The following is a 20232-nucleotide window of genomic DNA, read 5'->3' as shown; positions in this document are numbered from 1 at the left end:
CATACCAGGCTATGATGCAACCAGTCAGAACCTCCACTGTACATCTATAGAAATTTGTGTCTTTGGTGACATACCAAGTATTAAGATCAGATTTAATATCACTGGCATATGTCATGATATCTGGTGTTATGCGGCAGCAGTACATTGCAATGCATAATAAAAATTGATATATATGTAGTTGAATAAGTAGTGCAAAAAGAGAAAAAAAGAGTGAAGTGGTGTTCATGGGTTCAATGGCATTTCAGAAAAATGATGCAGAGGAGGATAAAGCAGTTCCTGAATCGTTGAGTGTGTGCCACGAGGCTCCTGTACCACGTCCTTGATGGTACCAATAAGAAGAGGGCATGTCCTAGATGGTGGGGGTCCTTAATGATGGAATGCTGCCTTTTTGAGGCATTGTTTCTTGAAGATGTCCTGGATGCTGGGAAGGCTAGTGCCCATAATGGATCTGACTGCATTCTCAAATTTCTACAGCTTATTTCGATCCTGTGCCAGACAGTGATACAGCCAGTGGCTCCACGGTATTTGCAGGTATCTTTGGTGACAGTCCAAATCTCCTCAAACTCCTAATGAAATAAGCTGCTGTCATGCCTTTTTTGTTGAGCCCAGAATAGATCCTTAGAAATGATGACACCCAGGAGCTTGAAATTGCTCATCTTTTCCACTTCTGATCTCTATGAGGACAAGTGTGTGTTCCCTTGTCTTACCCTTTCTGAAGTCCACAGTCAATTCTTTGGTCTTACTGATGTTGAATGCAAGGTTCTTGCTTGACACCACAACCAGCTGATCTATCTCACTCACCATCTGAAATTCTGCCAACAATAGCTATGTCATACACAAATTTATAGATATGCACAGACTGTGGTCTTCCAGTGAGGAAGTCAAGGGTCTGGTTGCAGAGGGAGGTACAAAGGACCAGGCTTTGGAGCTTTTTAAACTCTAGGAATGACAGTTAAATGCTCTGTAGTCAATAAACAGCAGCCTGATGTAAGTATTAGTATCCTCAAACTCCTAATGAAGTAGAACCACAGGTGTGCCATTTTTGTGACTGCATCGATATGTTCGTTCAGGAGAGATCCTGAGATATTGACACTAGGAACTTAAAGCAGCTCACCATTTCCATCACTGACCCCTCAATAAGGACCCCTCAATATGTGTTCTCCAACAAATACTTCCTGAATCCACAGTCAATTCTTTGGTCTTGCTGACATTGAGTCTAAGGTTGTTGTTGTGACACCAGTGAATTAACGATCTATCGCTCCTGTATGCCTCCTCACTGCCATCTGAGATTTTACCAACAAGAGTGCTAACTTTTGAATTTATAAATGGCAATTGAGCTGTGCCTAGCCACAGTTCTGGGTGTAGAGAGAGTAGTGCCATGAGTCAAGCACATATCCTTGAAATTATCAGAAGGAGATGTTATCACTGATCCAGACTGACTGGTCTGATGAAGTCAAGAAACCGGTTGGAGAGAGAGGCACAGAGGTTGTCGATTAATACTGAGGCGATAATGGTATTGAATGCTGAGCTGTAGTCAAACAGCAACCTGACATGTTTTACAGTTGGCTGTGGGACTGTTTAGAACTCCTCTTAACCTTCTCAGCTTTGGGAGGGTTACCCACATTGTGCGCTATTATTATCAGAGGGTGATTAAATCTAAAAGCAAAACGCTGCAGATGATGGAAAGCAGAAATAAAAACTTTGCAGGGAACACACTCGGGCAGCAGCTGTAGAAAGGGAAGCAGGGCCATAAGGAGGGCTGAGCTGGGGTAAAGGGTCAAGGTGTAGTAGATGCTTGGAAATTAATCCATTTTGTTTAAGCTTCACTTGGATCAGGTCCTGAGACCAACTCTTAAGAAAGATGATGGGGCTCTGGAAAATGGAGAGGTTTACCTTGGGAGTCCCAGGAAACAGGGACTGTAGCTGGAGAAGCCAGGGTAGATCTTGGAGCAGAGGGGAAGGAAATTTAAAGGAAGCAATGGTTTTGGTAGTCATTGACAACCTGTTGGAGGACATTGATCAAAGAATATTGCTGATGAAAACGAAGAAAGGAGGAGAGAGTATTGTGATCCGGAAACTGCTCAGCTGGAACTTTGAATAGGGAAACTGGATAAATGCATGAAGCATGTGCAGGGAAGGTGGAGTTAATTGGAGCATTCTTTCGATGGACTAGCACAGGTCTAATGGTTTGTGCAGTAAGGTTTATTGAATTGTTGTTTTATGATAACTAATGCAGTGAATGAAATACCTTAAGCACATTGAGGGTATGTGCAGTGCTGTGGTGAGGAGATGAGAGGTTTCATCTTTGGAAGCATTTATTTCAAAGCTGCCTTCTGTTTTATTTTTGTGATAGTTCACCCACACGGAAGGGTAAGTCTGTAGCCCTGAATGAAGGTTCTGTGTGACACAGATGTAGCGTGGGGTAATCAAAGCTCTTGATGTGAGTATTTCACACTCCCAGCCATAAGCTATGGCACGAATTGAACAGATTGGGAGGTTTATAAATACATATGTACAGCACCAATTGACAGTTTGATAGTGAGACTCAGGAAGAGAATTACTCGACCACATGTTCACAGACCTGATCTAATTCTGTCAGCAGGGACACTTCAATGCAATGCCATGAAGCAGAGTATCAGCTCAATGACAGTGTTCTCTGATAATCAGAACATGCAAAGTGAACACTACTGTGCACTTGGCAATCCTTGGACTGATGTTGAGAAGCCTATGCCCAGACAAGGACTTTTCTGTCCTTCAACTTGGAGGGGCTGGTGAGGGAACACTGGAATGGGATTGAGGTGTGACAGAATTTCAAGTGGCCTTGTGACCAGATTGAAAAATACAGGAATGTCTGATCTAAAGGACCAGCAGATTTGCCTGGATGCTGACATGATGGGCACCTAACAGGTGGTCAGGAAGGGTAGGCTATGTTGTGAGAGAAATCAATAATTGAACACCCATCATTAGCTCAGTGACCAGATACCTACGCTTTAGCTTACTGAAAAGAAGCTCTGTTAGCCTACCTTTCCTGGGATCTTCCATAATTAATTATGTGAGCACATGAGTGTCTGCAATCTCCTATCCAACAAGATTGTGTCCACTTCCCTTCTGAATGTTGGCACAGATCATTACCCACTGTATACCTGAATACTGGGCTCAGGCCTTCAACCTTCAGCAGCATGGCCTCTACTTCCTTCTCAACTGGTGTAGGGCACTCAGCAGATGAGACAAGATTTGACAACCAGTATAAAAGTTTTACAGCCTTCACCCAGATTAGCTCTTTGCTTCCCTTTTAATGCTCCATACGAGGGTCCAACATTCAGGGAATCCACCATTCAGGGAAACCTTACCTCTTTATGCTCCCCTGGGTGTGTATCTTTCAGGAGCCATTGTAACATCCCCCAAGATTGAGAGGGCAGTGGCTGCTCAGAAAGTAAACTATTCACTCCTTTTGGAAGTTTTCATGTTTTATTGTTTTACAACATTGAATCACAGTAGATTTAATTTGGCTTTTTTTTACACTGATCAAAGAAAAAGACTTTTTCATGTCAAAGTGAAAACAGATCTCTACAAAGTGAGCTAAGTTAATTAAAAATATCAGTAACTAAATAATTGCTTAAATATTTGCCCCCTTTAATATGACATACCAAATAATCACTAGTGCAGCCAATTGGTTTTAGAAGTCACGTAATTGGTTAAATGGAGATCACCTGTGCACAGTCAAGGTGGTTCAATTGATTGTAGTAAAAACACACCCATATCTGGAAGATCCTACTGCTGGTGGGTCAGTATCCTTGTAAAAACTACACCATGAAGACAAACAAATACTCCAAACGGCTATGTAAAAAGGTTATTGAAAAGCACAAACAGGAGAGGATGCAAGAAAATTTCCAAGTTGCTGAATATCCCTTGGAGTACAGTTAAGTCAATCATCAAGAAATGGAAAGAATATGGTACAGCTGTAAATCTGCCTAGAGCAAGCTGTCATGACCATGCAAGAAGGGGACATGTGAGGGAGGCCACCAAGAGACCTATGACAACACTAGAGGAGTTACAAGCTTCAGTGGCCGAGATGGGAGAGACTGTACGTACAACAACTGTTGCCCAGATGCTTCACCAGTCGCAGCTTTGAGAGTGACAAAGAGAAAGCCACTGTTGAAAAAAAATTCACATGAAATCTTGGCTAAAGTTTGCCAGAAGACGTGTGGGAGACTCTGAAGTCAGCTGGAAGAAGGTTCTGTGGTCTGATGAAAACAAATTGGAGCTTTTTGACTATCAGACTAAACACTATGTTTGGCATAAGCCAAACACCACATATCATCAAAAAAACACCATTCCTACCATGAAGCGTGGTGGTGGCTGCATCATGCTGTGGGGATGCTTCACTGCAGCAGGCCTTGGAAGTATTGTGAAGGTAGAGAGTGAAAGGAATGTGGCAAAATACAGGGAAATCCTGGAAGAAAACCTGATGTGGTCTGTGAGAGAACTGCAACTTGGAAGAAGATTGGTTTTCCAGCAAGACAATGACCCCAAGCATAAAGCTAAAACTGCACAGGAATGGCTTAAAAACAACAAAGTTAATGTCATGGAGTGGCCAAGTCAGAGTCCAGACCGCAATCCAATTTAGAATTTGTGGCTGGACTTGAAAATGGCTGTTCACTCACGATCCCCATGCAATCTGACAGAGCTTGAGCAGTTTTGTAAAGAAGAAAGGGGAAAAATTGTAGATGTGCAAAGCTGATAGAGACCTATCCACACAGAGTCAAGGCTGTAATTGCTGCCAAAGATGCATCTACTGAATACTGACTTGAAGGGGGTGAGTAATTATGCGATCAATTATTCTGTGTTTGATAATTGTCATAAATTTCCAAAGGTTTCAGAGGTACATTTAATGTCAGCGAAATGTATACAATATACATCCTGAAATTCTTTTTCTTCGCAACCATCCATGAAAACAGAGGAGTGCCCCAAAGGATGAGTGACAGTTAAATGTTAGAACCCCAAAGTACCCCCCTAGCTCCCCCCATCTCGCACGTAAGCGGCAGCAAGCAACAATCTCCCCCCATAAAAAACATCGGCACCCACCACTGAGCACTCAAGCATGCAGCAAAAGCAATAGTGAAGGTACAGACTTGCAGTACTCCAAAGACTATGCATTCACCCTGTATTTGACATACCACAGGTTCTCTCTCCCCCTAATAACGGAGAAAGAGATGTCTCCGTTTTACAGCAAGAGGGGAGACATAACAAACAACTTGCTGGTTTATGATGTTAAAAAGTCCGTTGTGTCGCTTTTTCCAAGCTCTGTGCCCAGGTCTCTGGGCACACAGCCAAAGATCTTCCAGTTCCCACAACACACCAGTCTGTCGGTACACCGACTTTCAATCAGCCTGTCTCCAGAGCCCCAAGATCCTAGGCCTCCAAAGGTGAGCCGAAATCTTAGGCCGCGCCCTTGGCATGTCGGATAACAGCCAGTCATGAAACCCTGAGAGCAGGTCCCAATCCTGCAAAGAGCCATAGTCAGCGTGTAACTCCAGGTCAGGGTCTTCAAAAGAACCCCGAAAGGGAAAAATAGAGATATTAAATTTAGACTATTTTATGGAAATTTGTTTTCACTTTGACACAAAAGAGTCTTTTCTGTTGATTAGTGTCAAAAAGCCACTGTGATTCAATGCTCTAAAACAATAAAATGTGAAAACTTACAAGGGAGGGCGTGAGTACTTTTTATAGGCACTGTAACTTGCTTACATGCATTGAATGGCACAGGATCTTGCTGTTCCTTCTCTGCATTATTAGGGCAACTCTGGTGCACAATCTGGGCAAAGTTGGTCTTGGCCCAATGTTACTTATGCTGCTCTTGGGAAAAAAAGGAAATGTCTGCCAGAAAGGAGTTGGCATTTAGACCCCACCTCCAGCCTCAATCAGGTTGTAGCTGAATCGTTCCTCCAACCCACTCACCCACAGTTGCTATCTGAAAATGAACATTCAGACTTCAGATAGTGAATGGGTGACCACCAGGAGAAGTAAGGCGATTAAATATTTAGTGCAGGATTTCCCTGTGGCCATTCCCATCAGCCTGCCGAAGGGTCTCGGCCCAAAACTTCAACTGTACTTTTCTCCATAGATGCTGCCCGGCCTGCTGAGTTCCTCCAGCATTTTGTGTGTGTTGCATGGGTTTCCAGCATCTGCAGATTTTCTCTTGTCTGTGATTTGATAGCCCTTTGTATACTGCTGTGGGGGAATGATCCATCTGGGCACAACATCAACAGCCAGGCCAGTGGCACTGTGGCTAGTTCTGAGGCTCAGCTGCAGAGGGTAAAGTCAGGCAGAGCGATGGTGACAGGGGACTCGATAACTTGGAGGATGGACAGGAAGTTCTGTGGCTGCAAAATAGATGCCAGGATGGTGTGTTACCTCCAGGTGCTGGCATCAAGGATGTCTCAGAGCGGCTGCAGAATATTCTCAAGAGGGAGGGTGAGCAGCCAAAAGTCGTGGTGCACTTTGGCACCAATGACATACAACAATATGCAAAGTCTTAGGACTATGTTTATGTATCCTGATTCTGATATGGGTCTATATTATGGACTGAGAGTTGAAAGGGAGCAGGGAGAGGGGAATCCTTTTAGGGAAAGTGGGAAGGGAGAGAGGAGGGAGCAGGAGGCATAAGAGAGACATTCTGTAATGATTAATAAACCAATTGCTTGGAATCAAATGGCCTTGCTTGATGTCCCGGTTCTGGGTGTGTCTGCACCCTCACCACCCCCTGTCCCTGGCACTCCTTCTCTGTCACCTGTCCCACACCCCTCCCGTGGCATTCCACCCTCGACATTCCTAACATCCAGATTTACAAACTCGCTCTCCACTCCACGTTGACAAATACAATACTGTGTAAAAGCTCTAGGCACCCTGGCTATATACGTATCTGTAACTAAGTCTTTTGCACAGTGCTGTAGATAGAAAGGGGAAGAGGTCCTGTGCAGTGAGTATACAGAATTAGGGTGAAGGCTAAGGAGCAATACCTCCAAGGTAGTAATCTCTGGATTGCTCCAGTGCCTTGTGCTTGTCAGGACGGGAATAGGATGATAGTGGCAGAGGAACTGGTGCAGGGGACAGGGTTTCAGGCTGTCAGATCATTGGAACCTCTTTTGGAGCAGAGGTGACCCGAACAAAAAGGATCGGTTATATCTGAACCACAGGGGGATCCAATATCCTGTGGGCAAGTTTGCTGGGGAAGGTTTAAACTAATTCGGCAGGTGATGGGGACTGGAGTGAGAGGAAAGAGGAGGGGGCTGTTGGTATACAAGTAGATGCAGTGTGATTTGAGACTGTAAGGAGGGAAAGGCAGGCGAAAGGGAAAAATTGCAGTCAATGAGATCGGCTGAGGGGTCACATGGGGCAAAATCGAAAACTGTGATGAACTCAGTACCAATGGTGTTACATTTGAATGCACACAGTATATTCAATGAGGTAGATGATCTGAAGTTCAGTTAGAGATCGGCAGGTATGCTGCTGTGGATGTTACTGAGTTGTGGCTGAAAGAAGATCATTGTTGGGAGTTTAACATCCAAGGATACACACTGTACCAAAAGGATAGGCAGGTAGACAAAGGGGTGGAGAGGCTCCATTGGATAAAAATGAAATTAAATTGTTAGAAAGAGGTGATATAGGAACAGAAAATGTAGAATCCTTGTGGGTAGAGCTAAGAAACCGCAAGGGTAAAAAGATCCTGATGGGAATTATATACAGGCCTCCGAACAGTAGCCAGGATGTAGGCTACAAATTACAATGGGAGATAGAGAAGGCAGGAGAAAAGGGCAATGTTATGATATTCATGGGGAATTTCAATATGCAGGTAGATTGGGGAAAATCAGGTTGGTGCTGGATCCCACGAGAGTGAATTTGTTGAATACCTACAAGATAGCTTTTTAGCAACACACACAAAATGCTGGAGGAACTCAGCAGGCCAGGCAGCATCTATGGAAAAGAGTGCAGTCAACGTTTCAGGCCGAAACCCTTCGGTAAACACCAGAGGGCATATGTACAAAATTAAGGGAGGGAAGTTTAGGGGAGACATCAGGGTAAGTTTTTTACACAGAGGGTTGTGAGTGCCTGGAATGATTTGCCAGGGATGGTGGTGGAGGCTAAAACATTAGGGGTATTTAAGAGCCTCTTGGACAGGCACATGGATGAAAGAAAAATGGAAGGTTATGGGTTAGTGTGGATTTACTACTTTTTTTTAAAGGATTATATGGTCGGTACAACATGGAGGGCTGAAGGGCCTGTACTGTGCTGTAATGTTCGGTGGTTCTATGGCACTGCTGAAGTCCTTTTGAAGGGTCTCAGCCCGAAACGTCAACTATCCTCTTTTCCATAGATGCTGCCTGGCCTGCTGAGTTCCTCCAGCATTTTGTGTGTGTTGCTCAGATTTCCAGCATCTGCAGATTTTCTTTTGTTTGAGATGGCTTTTTAGAGCAGCTTGCGGTTAAGCCCACTAGGGGAAAGGCAATTCTGGATCAGATGTTGTGTAATGAACAAGATTTGATGAGGGAGCTTAAGATAAAGAAACCCTTGGGAGACATCATGCATTTGAGAGGGAGAAGCTAAAATCAAATTTATCAGTATTAGAGTGGAGTAAAGGGAATTACAGAGACATGAGAGAGGAGCTGGCCAAGTCGATTGGAAGGGAAAACTATCAGGGATGATGGCAGAACAGCAATGGCTGGAGTTTCTGGGGGCAATTCAGAAGGTGCAGTATAGACATATCCAAATGTGGAAGAAATACTCTAAATGGATGATGAGGCAATGGTGGCTGACAAGAAAGTCAAAGACAGCATAAAAAAAGAGAGGGTGTATACTATAGCACAGATTAGAGGGATGTTAAAGGATTAGGAAGTCTTTGAAAACCATCAGAGGCAACTAAAAAACCAAAAGGAGAGAAATGATGAAATATGAAGGTAAGCTAATAATATAAATGAGGATACCAAAAGTGTTTTTCAGATAGTGTATAAAGAATAATAGAGGTGAGAGTGGACATTGGACCACTGGAAAATAATGCTGGAGAGTTAGTAATGAGGAAAAAAGAAACTTTGTTTTTACATCAGTCTTCACTGTGGAAGACACTAGCAATCTGCCAAAATTTCGAGAGTGTCGGGGGTAGAAGTGAGAGAAATTTCTGTTTCTAAGGAAAAGATGCTTGGGAAGCTGAAAGGTCTGAAGGTAGATAAATTACCTGGATGAGATGGACTACACCCTTGGGTCCTGAAAGAGGTAGCTGAGTAGATTCTTTCAGGAATCACTAGATTCTGGAATGGTTCTGGAGGACAGAAAAATTGCAATTGTCACTCCACTCTTTAAGAATGGAGGGAAACAGAGGAAAGGAAATTATAGGCCAGTTAGCCTGACTTCAATGGTTGGGAAAGTGTTGGAGTCCATTATTAAGGATGAAGTTTCAGGGTAGTTGGAGGCACATGATAAAATAGGCCAAAGTCAGCATTGTTTCTTTAAGGAGGACTCTTGTCTGAAAAATCTGTTGGAATTCTTTGAGGAAATAGTAGGCAGGATAGACAAAGGAGAGTCAGTGCATGCTGGTTACTTGTTAATTCAGAAGGTCTTTGACAAGTTGCAGCACATGAGGCTGCTTAACAAGATGAGAACCCGTGATATTACAGGAAAGGTAATAGGATGGACAGAAGGTTGACTGACTGGCAGGAGGCAAAGACTGAGAATAAAGGCGGCATATTCTGGTTGGCTGCCAGTGACAGGCGATGTTCTATGGTGGTTAGTATTGAGACTGCTCCTTTTCATATTGTATGTCAATGATTTGGATGATGGAATTGATGGCTTTATGGCCAAGTTGCAGACAGTACGAAGATAGGTGGAGGGGCAGGTAGTGTTGAGGAAGCAGGAGTCTGCAGAAGGACCTTGATGGATTGGGAGAATGGGCAAAGAAGTGGCTGATGGAATGGAGTGTAGGGAAATCTATGGTCATGCACTTTAGTGGGAGGAATAAAGGTGTAGTCCATTTTCTAAATGGGGTGAAAATTCAAAAATCAGAGGTGCAAAGGGGCTTGGGATTCCTTGTGCAGGATTTCCTAAAGTAGGGGTTTCCAACCTGAGGTTCTGACCCCTTGGCTAATGGTAGGGGGTCCATGGCATAAAAAAGGTTGTGAACCCTTGCCTAAAGGTTAACTTGCAGGTTAAGTCAGTGGTAAAGAAGGCAAATGCTATGTTAGTGGTCATTTTGAGAGCACTAGAGTATAAGAGCAAAGATATAATACTGAGGCTTTATCAGGCATTGATCAGAGTACTGTGAGCAGCTTTGGGCCCCTTTTCTAAGAAAAGAAGTGCTGCATTGGAGAGGGTCTGAAGCAGTTTCATGAAAACAATTTTGGTAATGAAACAGTTAATGTATATGGCGTGTTTGATGGCTCTGGACCTTTACTCACTGAAATTTAGAAGAATGAGGGGGGATCTCATTGAAACCTATCGAATACTGAAAGGCCTGGATAGAGTGGATGTGGAGAGGATGTTTCTCATCGTGGGTGAGTCTAGGACCAGAGGGCACAGCCTCAGAACAGAGGGATGTCCACTTAGAACAGAGATGAGAAAGAATTTCTTTAGCCAGAGGGTGACGAATCTGTGGAATTCATTGCCACAAACTGCTGTAGAGGCCAAGTCATTGGATATCTTTAAAACAGAGGTTGAGAGGTTCTTGATTAGTCAGGGTGTCAAAGGTTGCAGGGAGAAGGCAGGAGAATGGGGTTGAGAGGATAATAATTCAGCTATGATGGAATGACAGAGTAAACTCAATAGGCCGAATGGTGTATTTATGCTCCTATGTTTTATGGTCTTGCAGTCATCCACAGCCCATTTTGAGAGAGGCTGCATTACCCTCGGATTGCCCCTTTTCTAAGGTAGTCCACCTTTGAGCTAACCCACCCAGAGAAATGTGTTTTGTTTCCTCTCTCTGTAGTATCTTTACATGAACTTTTGTCATTGATGAGATCACACATAAGTACTAATGCTTTGTATGTAAACTAATCCTTCAAATCATCCTAAAATCCTGCCCAATCCTGCAAAATCTTTTCACTCCAAGGCTGTGGTTGGTCAGGCTGCCATCTCCTGTTGAGTGAGTCACCTTTGTTCAATTGAATTACTGGAGAAAGCATTGAACTGCTCTGCACTGCCAGGGAGGCAGAAAAAATGCATTCCAAGCTTAGGAAGAGCATACAAATCCCACTGGTTGAATTCCAAATTTCTTCCCAATTCCCAGCTTTGGTTTCATTCAAACTCACATTATCTTTTACCCCATTGAAATTGCTCAACTCACGCACTGTTCAGGAGAGAAATGGAATTAATATTTTTGCCAGTACCAGGAGTCACGGAACTAGACGAGGCTTCCCCCTATTATTCAGAACTGATTCATGACCTTCACCAGATTGGTGATAGACAGCTAATCCACGTGGGAGGCCGAATGAAACGGTGTACCCTAGAAATGGCGTAACAGGGCAACACATCTACCAAATGGTACAGAATCCGATTAACTGACCTGTCTGCTTAGCCTTAATCAAACCTCTTCGCATAGCCACTGAATTATGGCTCTCCAAGTCACTGGCAGTGCTCTGTGCCTGTGAGTGATGGTGGACCCTCAACATTAAAAGTTGCCTGCTTTTAATCAGAATAACCCTTGAAAGTATGCATATTATCTCACAGACTTGCATCAAGGACTTGAGCAATGTAATTCTTCTGAAATGCTTTTCATACTTGGGGATCATCTATTAATAATTTGAAACCCATAACTTTTTAGCTCGTGATATGCCTTGGCAACTATCATATATAACCTTTATTGAAATGACATTAGGCACATTCTGTTCACCATTTCTCCCTCACTATGCAGCGCTACCTCGATCATGATTTTAATTCACTGCGTGCCGAGAACTGTCACTGTGGAATTGCAAAACAAAACTCTGAGAAGCACACATGCAATTTTGAGAAGTCTGCTTACATTCAAGTGCAGGTAATGGAATTTATTGGAGACAATTTTGAATCTTACTAAAGTCCTTCCCAAATGTGTCATGCTGCACTGTAATGGCTTTAGGAGAAGGTAACATGATCACTGCTACAGCAAAGAGGGATAATGAATAATTTATTTCACTATCATAAAATGTTTACATCAACCTGATATTCAGAATCCACTAAATCTTATTTAGCTCTGAGGAGCAATCAGACCTTAAATTTGAAAATTTATAATTTCTTTTGCAATTGTGGTCAGATCCCAGGCAATTCAGCCCAACAAATGGATGCTGGCCCTTTAAAAATCAAACTGTTCTATCCCTTTGTTCTGCTCTCTCCTTGTACAACGACAACAACTTCTAGGAGAGCTTATCCTTGCGAAGGCTTCTGTTGGGCCATAAACCATCCTGTCAATCAATGCAAAACAACTGGTTGATGCGTAGAATTGTTTCCCTTGTCTTTGTGGTTTTTTTCCTGCTCACTGTTATTCTATGTCCTCAGCTCTCTGCGATGAGGAACAGGGAGTCGGGGGGAACTCCTCAACCTGGTTCACCTTGTGACCTAATTTCAAATTTCGCTCTCTCCCCATCCCCATCAATACTTCAATTAACAAAAATCTATCAAACCCAGATTTAAAATTAACTATTGCTCTTTGCAAAAGAAGGCGACAAAGTTTGATCATCTTCTGCAGAAGTGAATTTCTAACAATTCCGAAAATGCCAGTTTTAATGTTCAGCAATTCCAGATTCCTCTTCAGTGGGCAAAGTTCCTATCATTCTGCTCTCTCAACCCTGCTTCAAGCCTTCTTTAAAATCCCCACTAGTCTTAATTCTAGGAAATATGGCTGTTTGTCCAGAATTTCCTCACCTCTAATTTAATAGCCAAGTTCCCGACCTTTCATGAAATGCCATCCACTCCTCCCCAAGTGCTGGTGCCCAGTGATTTGGCCTGGACTTCACATCCAGGGCTTGAGTTAAACTTGCCAATGGACAGAAGACACTAAAGCCTGGGAGTACGGACTCTTATCTTATTATCAGACTCTTGAACATTACCCACATTCACTCCCAGCCATTTGGATTCAAATTCACCTTCCTCACCAATCTGTGGCGATTCTCCACAGTTGATGCGCTGCCCTACCAGCTGTCTGCTCTCTCCAATTTTCTCCATTCCCACCATCTCTTCTTTAGGCCATGAACTCCAGCCTCGGGTCATTCCCACTCCTGTCTGATGGGTGATGAAGGCAATGTGGGACACTGCACTCAGACCTTCTTTACATTGAGCAGGGAACATTTCACCCTTTGAAGTCACTTAGGAAGAGATCATTGGGCTCAGTAGCATGTGGAGTCACTAAACTGAGAGCTTGTGGATGGCTTCAGGAGAGTTGGTGGCACTTTGGTGAAGAGCTCAGGGGTGTTCTTGCTCAAGACCCATGAGTCAATAACTTTCTTCAATAAACATCACAAAAACAGATCATCTAGACATTTATGGGACCGTTAAATTTGGCCTCATTTCCTGTATCACATCAATGGCTTCATTGGCTAGGAAGATCTTTAGGATAATGCGATGTTGTGAAAGACACTATAGCGATGCAAGTATTTCTCCCTCTTATCTTCTGCTTTCTTCCTCTCTTCTTTTTTCTTTTGTTCCCATCTCTCATTCCCTTGTTCCCATCTCTCATTCCCTTGTTCCCATCTCTCATTCCCTTGTTCCCATCTCTCATTCCCTTGTTCCCATCTCTCATTCCCTTGTTCCCATCTCTCATTCCCTTGTTCCCATCTCTCATTCCCTTGTTCCCATCTCTCATTCCCTTGTTCCCATCTCTCATTCCCTTTTTTTTTTCTCCTAGGTCCTTTGTATTTTGTCTGTTAATCCGCCTGCACTGATTATGGAACGAGCACCACTGATTCCGGTACTGTCAACCAACATCGGGCTGGCAATAAAGTGGCAACACTTTCCATTCTGCACAGGTGCCAAAACAGTGCATCAGTACTGATGGCAGTCAGTAGTAGCACAGCCCATCTAGGCAGTACATTCACATCCAAGCACTCAGAATATGAACACATCTGTCACATATTAAATATGTCCATATAATTCTGTTACATCATCATTTTCAATGTTTCAGAAATTGAAATAAATGATTTTTATGAAGTTCCATACAGGTTTTAACAGTAATTCTGTTTGTGGAAACGAGGATGGGAAGAGAAAACTTGCAATACACAAGAGCAAGAGAGACTGGGTTCTGATGAAGGGTCTTGGCCTGAAACATCGACAGTGTATTCGTTTCCATAAATATGGCATTCCTCCAGCATTCTGCATGTGTTGCTCTGGATTTCCAGCATCTCTTGTGTTAGACACTGCAGATGCTGGAAATCTGGTTCAACAAACACAAAATAATTGGTCATTTTTCGCCATAGATGCTGCCTGACCTGCTGAGGTCTTCCAGCATTTTGTATGTACGTGTCGTACCTGAATTACATAGACCTTCTTCAAACATGCCAAATATTGTCAGTGTAAGTACATCCCTCAGTAGGAGGGATGTGCCATTTTCTGTCCATAGAATCTCCAACAGGCCTTCACAGCCAATGAGAAACTGGCCCACTGTAGTCATTTGCTGTGTGTGCAAAATTAAACTCGGCCAACTTGTAGCAATAATAGCCAAACTTTTGATCCACGATTTGGCTGGGAAATGCGGCATGTTCATCAGCTGCTACCTACTCGCTTCTATTTTGTGCACCTGCTCACAGCGTTTACTCAGGGGAGGTGCAGACTTCGGGACTGTGGGATCTTACTGTGCAGCAGTGTTCGTGTGTGCTGGAGGATTCTGCCATGTGTATCACCTTGACTGTGGTTATCAGTCATAAAGACTTTACAACTGATCTACTGCCTTAAGTCTTACATTTTGGACTTCTTCTCAGGCTAGAGGAGTGTAAAACTAGTAAGGTGATGAGGGAAATATTTTAAAGGGACCCAAGGGGCAAATTTTTTATACAGAAAGTAGCGGGTCAATGGGAACGAGCTCCCAGAAGAAGTGGTTGAGGTGGAGACAATGATCACATTTGGACAGGTGCATGGAAAAGGTTCAGAGGGAAACGGACCGAAAGTAGGCAGATTGTACTAGCTTAGACAAACAGTTCATTCAGCATGGTCCAGGTGGGCTAAAGGGTCTGTGTTACTCTGAGATCCCTCTCGCCAGTGCCCTCCCCAAGCATTTCATCTGGAAATTGTATTCCAAAATTGTCAGCGTATTATGTTTGTGGAAAAGACTTCCTTCCTCAATACCTTAATATACATTGGATAAATAGGAACGACTTTTTGGTCCATTGCCCTCTGAACCTTTTCCATGCACCTGTCCAAATGTGATCATTGTCCCCACCTCAACCACTTCTTCTGGGAGCTCGTTCCTATTTACCCACTACTTTCTGTATAAAAAAAATTTGCCCCTCAGATCCCTTTAAAATTTTCCCCTTCTCCCCTTATTCCATGTTCTCTAGTTTTACACTCCTCTATCCCGAGAAAAAGTCTAAGAAGCAAGACTTAACAAAATTGAGTGTGCATAACCTAGGAAGGTGTTAAAGAAAGTCTTTTCCACAAACTTAATATGCTGACACTTTTGGAATGGGTTTCCAGCAAACTGTTCATGCTTTGATTGCAGTTTGTCACATCTCCTGGTTCCTCTGCTCTGTGAGAGCCGAGTCGCTCAGCTCCAGCAAAGCAGACAAAGCCTGGAGCCTGGACTGGCCTCTCGTTATCCGTATCATAAAGTGAAGCAAGCCGTGTATCAAGGAGTGGACCAATCTGAGTACTAATTAACCTCATTGAGTTTTAATGCCCTTTTAGCTGTGTTCTCTCATACTATAATTAGTTTAATTATGCATCAGAGGGCTCTTGCCTCTGAGCCATTGAGTTGTGGAGTTGAGCTTAAGACTCGAGATTTGACTGTATATTCCTCGTTGTGGTGTACCTTAGCATTGCAGACTGGTTAGAGATCTATAGAGCAAGGGCCTTACCTTTAGAAGGTGTGAAAGATCTAGTTGCTTTTCTTCTGTGTGAGAAAAGTTCCCCTCAAGCAGTGTTGATGAAACTGCCTGGTTGGCTGAGACAGATCTTTCTGACCTCTGCAGGTCACCCCTCCAACCTGCAGTGATGCTGCACCCTGCTCGGAGTAAAACTCCCAGCAGTGTGAACAAAAGTTGCTGGGCACACTCTGCCAGGCTCCGGGATGGGTAACTAGAAGGGGCAAGAAGGAGAAAGGTGGGATTCGCAAGTTCCTGCTTTAATAAGGACCTGGCTTCAGAAGTCAACCTAAGGCAGAGATTGTGCGGAGGTGAGATTAGAGGCTTGTATGCCACGGAGAGAAGCTTCCTCCCAAAGCAACAAGCCCAACTCTCCGGTGGTGTCTTGAGATTTTTGTGTAAAGCTGTGATGGAGTTTAATAGACCACCTAGTTAGTTTCATAGACTGAAAATGAACTGTCTAGCATTCCCTGAATAACTGAGCTAATTCTTACACCACTGTTGTCAGCCAGTGGCTGCGTGATGTAAAAACAACTGAACAGCTTATAAATGATCACATTCATTACAAATATCACTGTTCACCTTCTGTGGATTTGGACTCGGGTCACGACAGTTTAACATAATGACATTCCCGTCTTATCTTTGGCTGAATTAAAGAGGTAAATCATGGTCAGTGAGGAGGCTGATGGAACTGTGGTACCGGCCCTGATGGGATGCAGATGTGACTGTCGAAAGGGAGCAGCACTCCTGTCAAATCATCTTGCTTGGATGTCTAGGAACAGAGGATCCGTGGAGAGGCTACTCGGCCCCTTTAGGTTGTTACGCCGGAATGAGATCCTGGCTGGATGCTCCACACGCTTTGAGCCTCTTGCCCAACAGTGATGGGTTGGCCCCCAGCCCAGACAGGGAGAGCGAGTTCCTGGTTCCCGCCAGTTCCTCCTGATATTAGCTTGCGGTTTTCCTACTTTGCATGCAGCACCGGCCGGGGGGGGCAGCGGAAACTGATTTGTGACTCAGTCCGCTTTGACCCCGAGTAAAGGGAGTGAAGAGAGAATGAGCAGAGATGGAGGGAGAGGGAGGAGGGAGGGCGTACTGGTGAGGAGAAGGAACGGGGAAAGAGGGAAAGACGTAGAAGGAAAGAGGAGGGTTATGGGGCAATAGAGGAAGAGGTGAGGGAAAGGGAAAGGAGGAAGGAGCGAGTGAGGCACAGAGTGGGACTACCGGCCAATTAAAAAATGAAGCTTTTCCTCTATAATCACCCCATGAGATCCTTTCAAAATGGTGTGACAGACAACAAACAAAGCTATCTGCTGCCTGGGCAAGTACAAGAGGACCTGGTCAATACATCCCTCACGACATGGAAATCACCTATGGTAGGTAAATGTTGGAGCCATTCACTAGAGGTTTACTAGGGCTGAGTATAATCAGAGTACCCAGATGGAGGCATATTTTAATTATTCATTCCCAGGCCATCCACGGCAAGACTAGCACTCCCTGTCCAACCCTAACTACCACTGAGGAGGTGGTGGGATCAGTTGCTGCCTCGATCCTCTGCAGTCCATGTGGGGGAAGTGCCTCCACGGTGGTGGTGGGAAGACCCAAGTTCAAGGAGAATGGGCAGAAGGCAGGAACAGGGAAAGCGCAGCAGGTGGGCCGAACGGCCTGCTCCTGTTTCATGTATTTGGACTTAGCGGTGATGAACGTGTCTCCGTGCGGAAGCTGCACCTGCTGCCCCTGCCCTTGGTGGGACGGGAGGCCGATTTTGGGACTTCTGTCCGAGGAGGGCTGGGTGAGTAACTGAGATGCAGCCACAGTGTACCAGTGGTGGGGGAGGGAGTGTTCAGGGTGTGGGTTGGGGTGGGGTGGGGTGGACAGGGCGTGGAGCGAAGTAGAGGGGGCACACTGCAGCCACAGTGTACCAGTGGTGGGGGAGGGAGTGTTCAGGGTGTGGGTTGGGGTGGGTTGGGGTGGGGTGGGGAGGGGTGGACAGGGCGTGGAGCGCAGTAGAGGGGGCACACTGCAGCCACAGTGTACCAGTGGTGGGGGAGGGAGTGTTCAGGGTGTGGGTGGGGTGGACAGGGCGTGGAGCGAAGTGGAGGGGGCACACTGCAGCCACAGTGTACCAGTGGTGGGGGAGGGAGTGTTCAGGGTGTGGCTTGGGGTGGGGTGGGGTGGACAGGGCGTGGAGCGAAGTAGAGGGGGCACACTGCAGCCACAGTGTACCAGTGGTGGGGGAGGGAGTGTTCAGGGTGTGGGTTGGGGTGGGGTGGGGTGGACAGGGAGTGGAGCAAAGTAGAGGGGGCACACTGCAGCCACAGTGTACCAGCGGTGGGGGAGGGAGTGTTCAGGGTGTGGGTTGGGTTGGGGTGGGGTTGGGGTGGACAGGGAGTGGAGTGAAGTAGAGGGGGCACACTGCAGCCACAGTGTACCAGTGATGGGGGAGGGAGTGTTCAGGATGTGGGGTGGGTAGGGGTGGGGTTGGGGTGGACAGGGCGTGGAGCGAAGTAGAGGGGGCACACTGCAGCCACAGTGTACCAGTGATGGGGGAGGGAGTGTTCAGGATGTGGGGTGGGTAGGGGTGGGGTTGGGGTGGACAGGGCGTGGAGCGAAGTAGAGGGGGCACACTGCAGCCACAGTGTACCAGTGGTGGGGGAGGGAGTGTTCAGGGTGTGGGTTGGGGTGGGGTTGGGGTGGACAGGGCGTGGAGCGAAGTGGAGGGGGCACACTGCAGCCACAGTGTACCAGTGGTGGGGGAGGGAGTGTTCAGGGTGTGGGTTGGGGTGGGTTGGGGTGGACAGGGCGTGGAGCGAAGCAGAGGGGGCACACTGCAGCCACAGTGTACCAGTGGTGGGGGAGGGAGTGTTCAGGGTGTGGGTTGGGGTGGGGTGGGGTGGACAGGGCGTGGAGCGAAGTAGAGGGGGCACACTGCAGCCACAGTGTACCAGTGGTGGGGGAGGGAGTGTTCAGGGTGTGGGTTGGGGTGGGTTGGGGTGGACAGGGCGTGGAGCGAAGCAGAGGGGGCACACTGCAGCCACAGTGTACCAGTGGTGGGGGAGGGAGTGTTCAGGGTGTGGGTTGGGGTGGGGTTGGGGTGGACAGGGCGTGGAGCGAAGTAGAGGGGGCACACTGCAGCCACAGTGTACCAGTGGTGGGGGAGGGAGTGTTCAGGGTGTGGGTTGGGGTGGGGTGGGGTGGACAGGGCGTGGAGCGAAGCAGAGGGGGCACACTGCAGCCACAGTGTACCAGTGGTGGGGGAGGGAGTGTTCAGGGTGTGGGTTGGGGTGGGTTGGGGTGGACAGGGCGTGGAGCGAAGCAGAGGGGGCACACTGCAGCCACAGTGTACCAGTGGTGGGGGAGGGAGTGTTCAGGGTGAGGGTTGGGGTGGGTTGGGGTGGACAGGGCGTGGAGCGAAGTAGAGGGGGCACACTGCAGCCACAGTGTACCAGTGGTGGGGGAGGGAGTGTTCAGGGTGTGGGTTGGGGTGGGTTGGGGTGGGGTGGGGTGGGGTGGACAGGGCGTGGAGCGAAGTAGAGGGGGCACACTGCAGCCACAGTGTACCAATGGTGGGGGAGGGAGTGTTCAGGGTGTGGGTTGGGTTGGGGTGGGGTGGGGTGGACAGGGCGTGGAGCAAAGTAGAGGGGGCACACTGCAGCCACAGTGTACCAGTGGTGGGTGAGGGAGTGTTCAGGGTGTGGGTTGGGGTGGGGTGGGGTGGGGTGGACAGGGTGTGGGTTGGGTTGGGGAGGGGTGGGGTGGACAGGGCGTGGAGCGAAGTAGAGGGGGCACACTGCAGCCACAGTGTACCAGTGGTGTGGGAGGGAGTGTTCAGGGTGTGGGTTGGGGTGGGGTGAACAGGGCGTAAAGCGAAGTAGAGGGGGCACACTGCAGCCACAGTGTACCAGTGGTGGGTGAGGGAGTGTTCAGGGTGTGGGTTGGGGTGGGGTGGGGTGGACAGGGTGTGGGTTGGGTTGGGGAGGGGTGGGGTGAACAGGGCGTGGAGCGAAGTAGAGGGGGCACACTGCAGCCACAGTGTACCAGTGGTGTGGGAGGGAGTGTTCAGGGTGTGGGTTGGGGTGGGGTGAACAGGGCGTGGAGCGAAGTAGAGGGGGCACACTGCAGCCACAGTGTACCAGTGGTGGGTGAGGGAGTGTTCAGGGTGTGGTTTGGGTTGGGGTGGGGTTGGGGTGGACAGGGCGTGGAGCGAAGT

The sequence above is a fragment of the Hemitrygon akajei genome, chromosome 1 (assembly GCF_048418815.1).
Source record: "Hemitrygon akajei chromosome 1, sHemAka1.3, whole genome shotgun sequence".
In the NCBI taxonomy this organism is placed as follows: domain Eukaryota; kingdom Metazoa; phylum Chordata; class Chondrichthyes; order Myliobatiformes; family Dasyatidae; genus Hemitrygon; species Hemitrygon akajei.
This window is presented reverse-complemented; position numbering follows the sequence as displayed.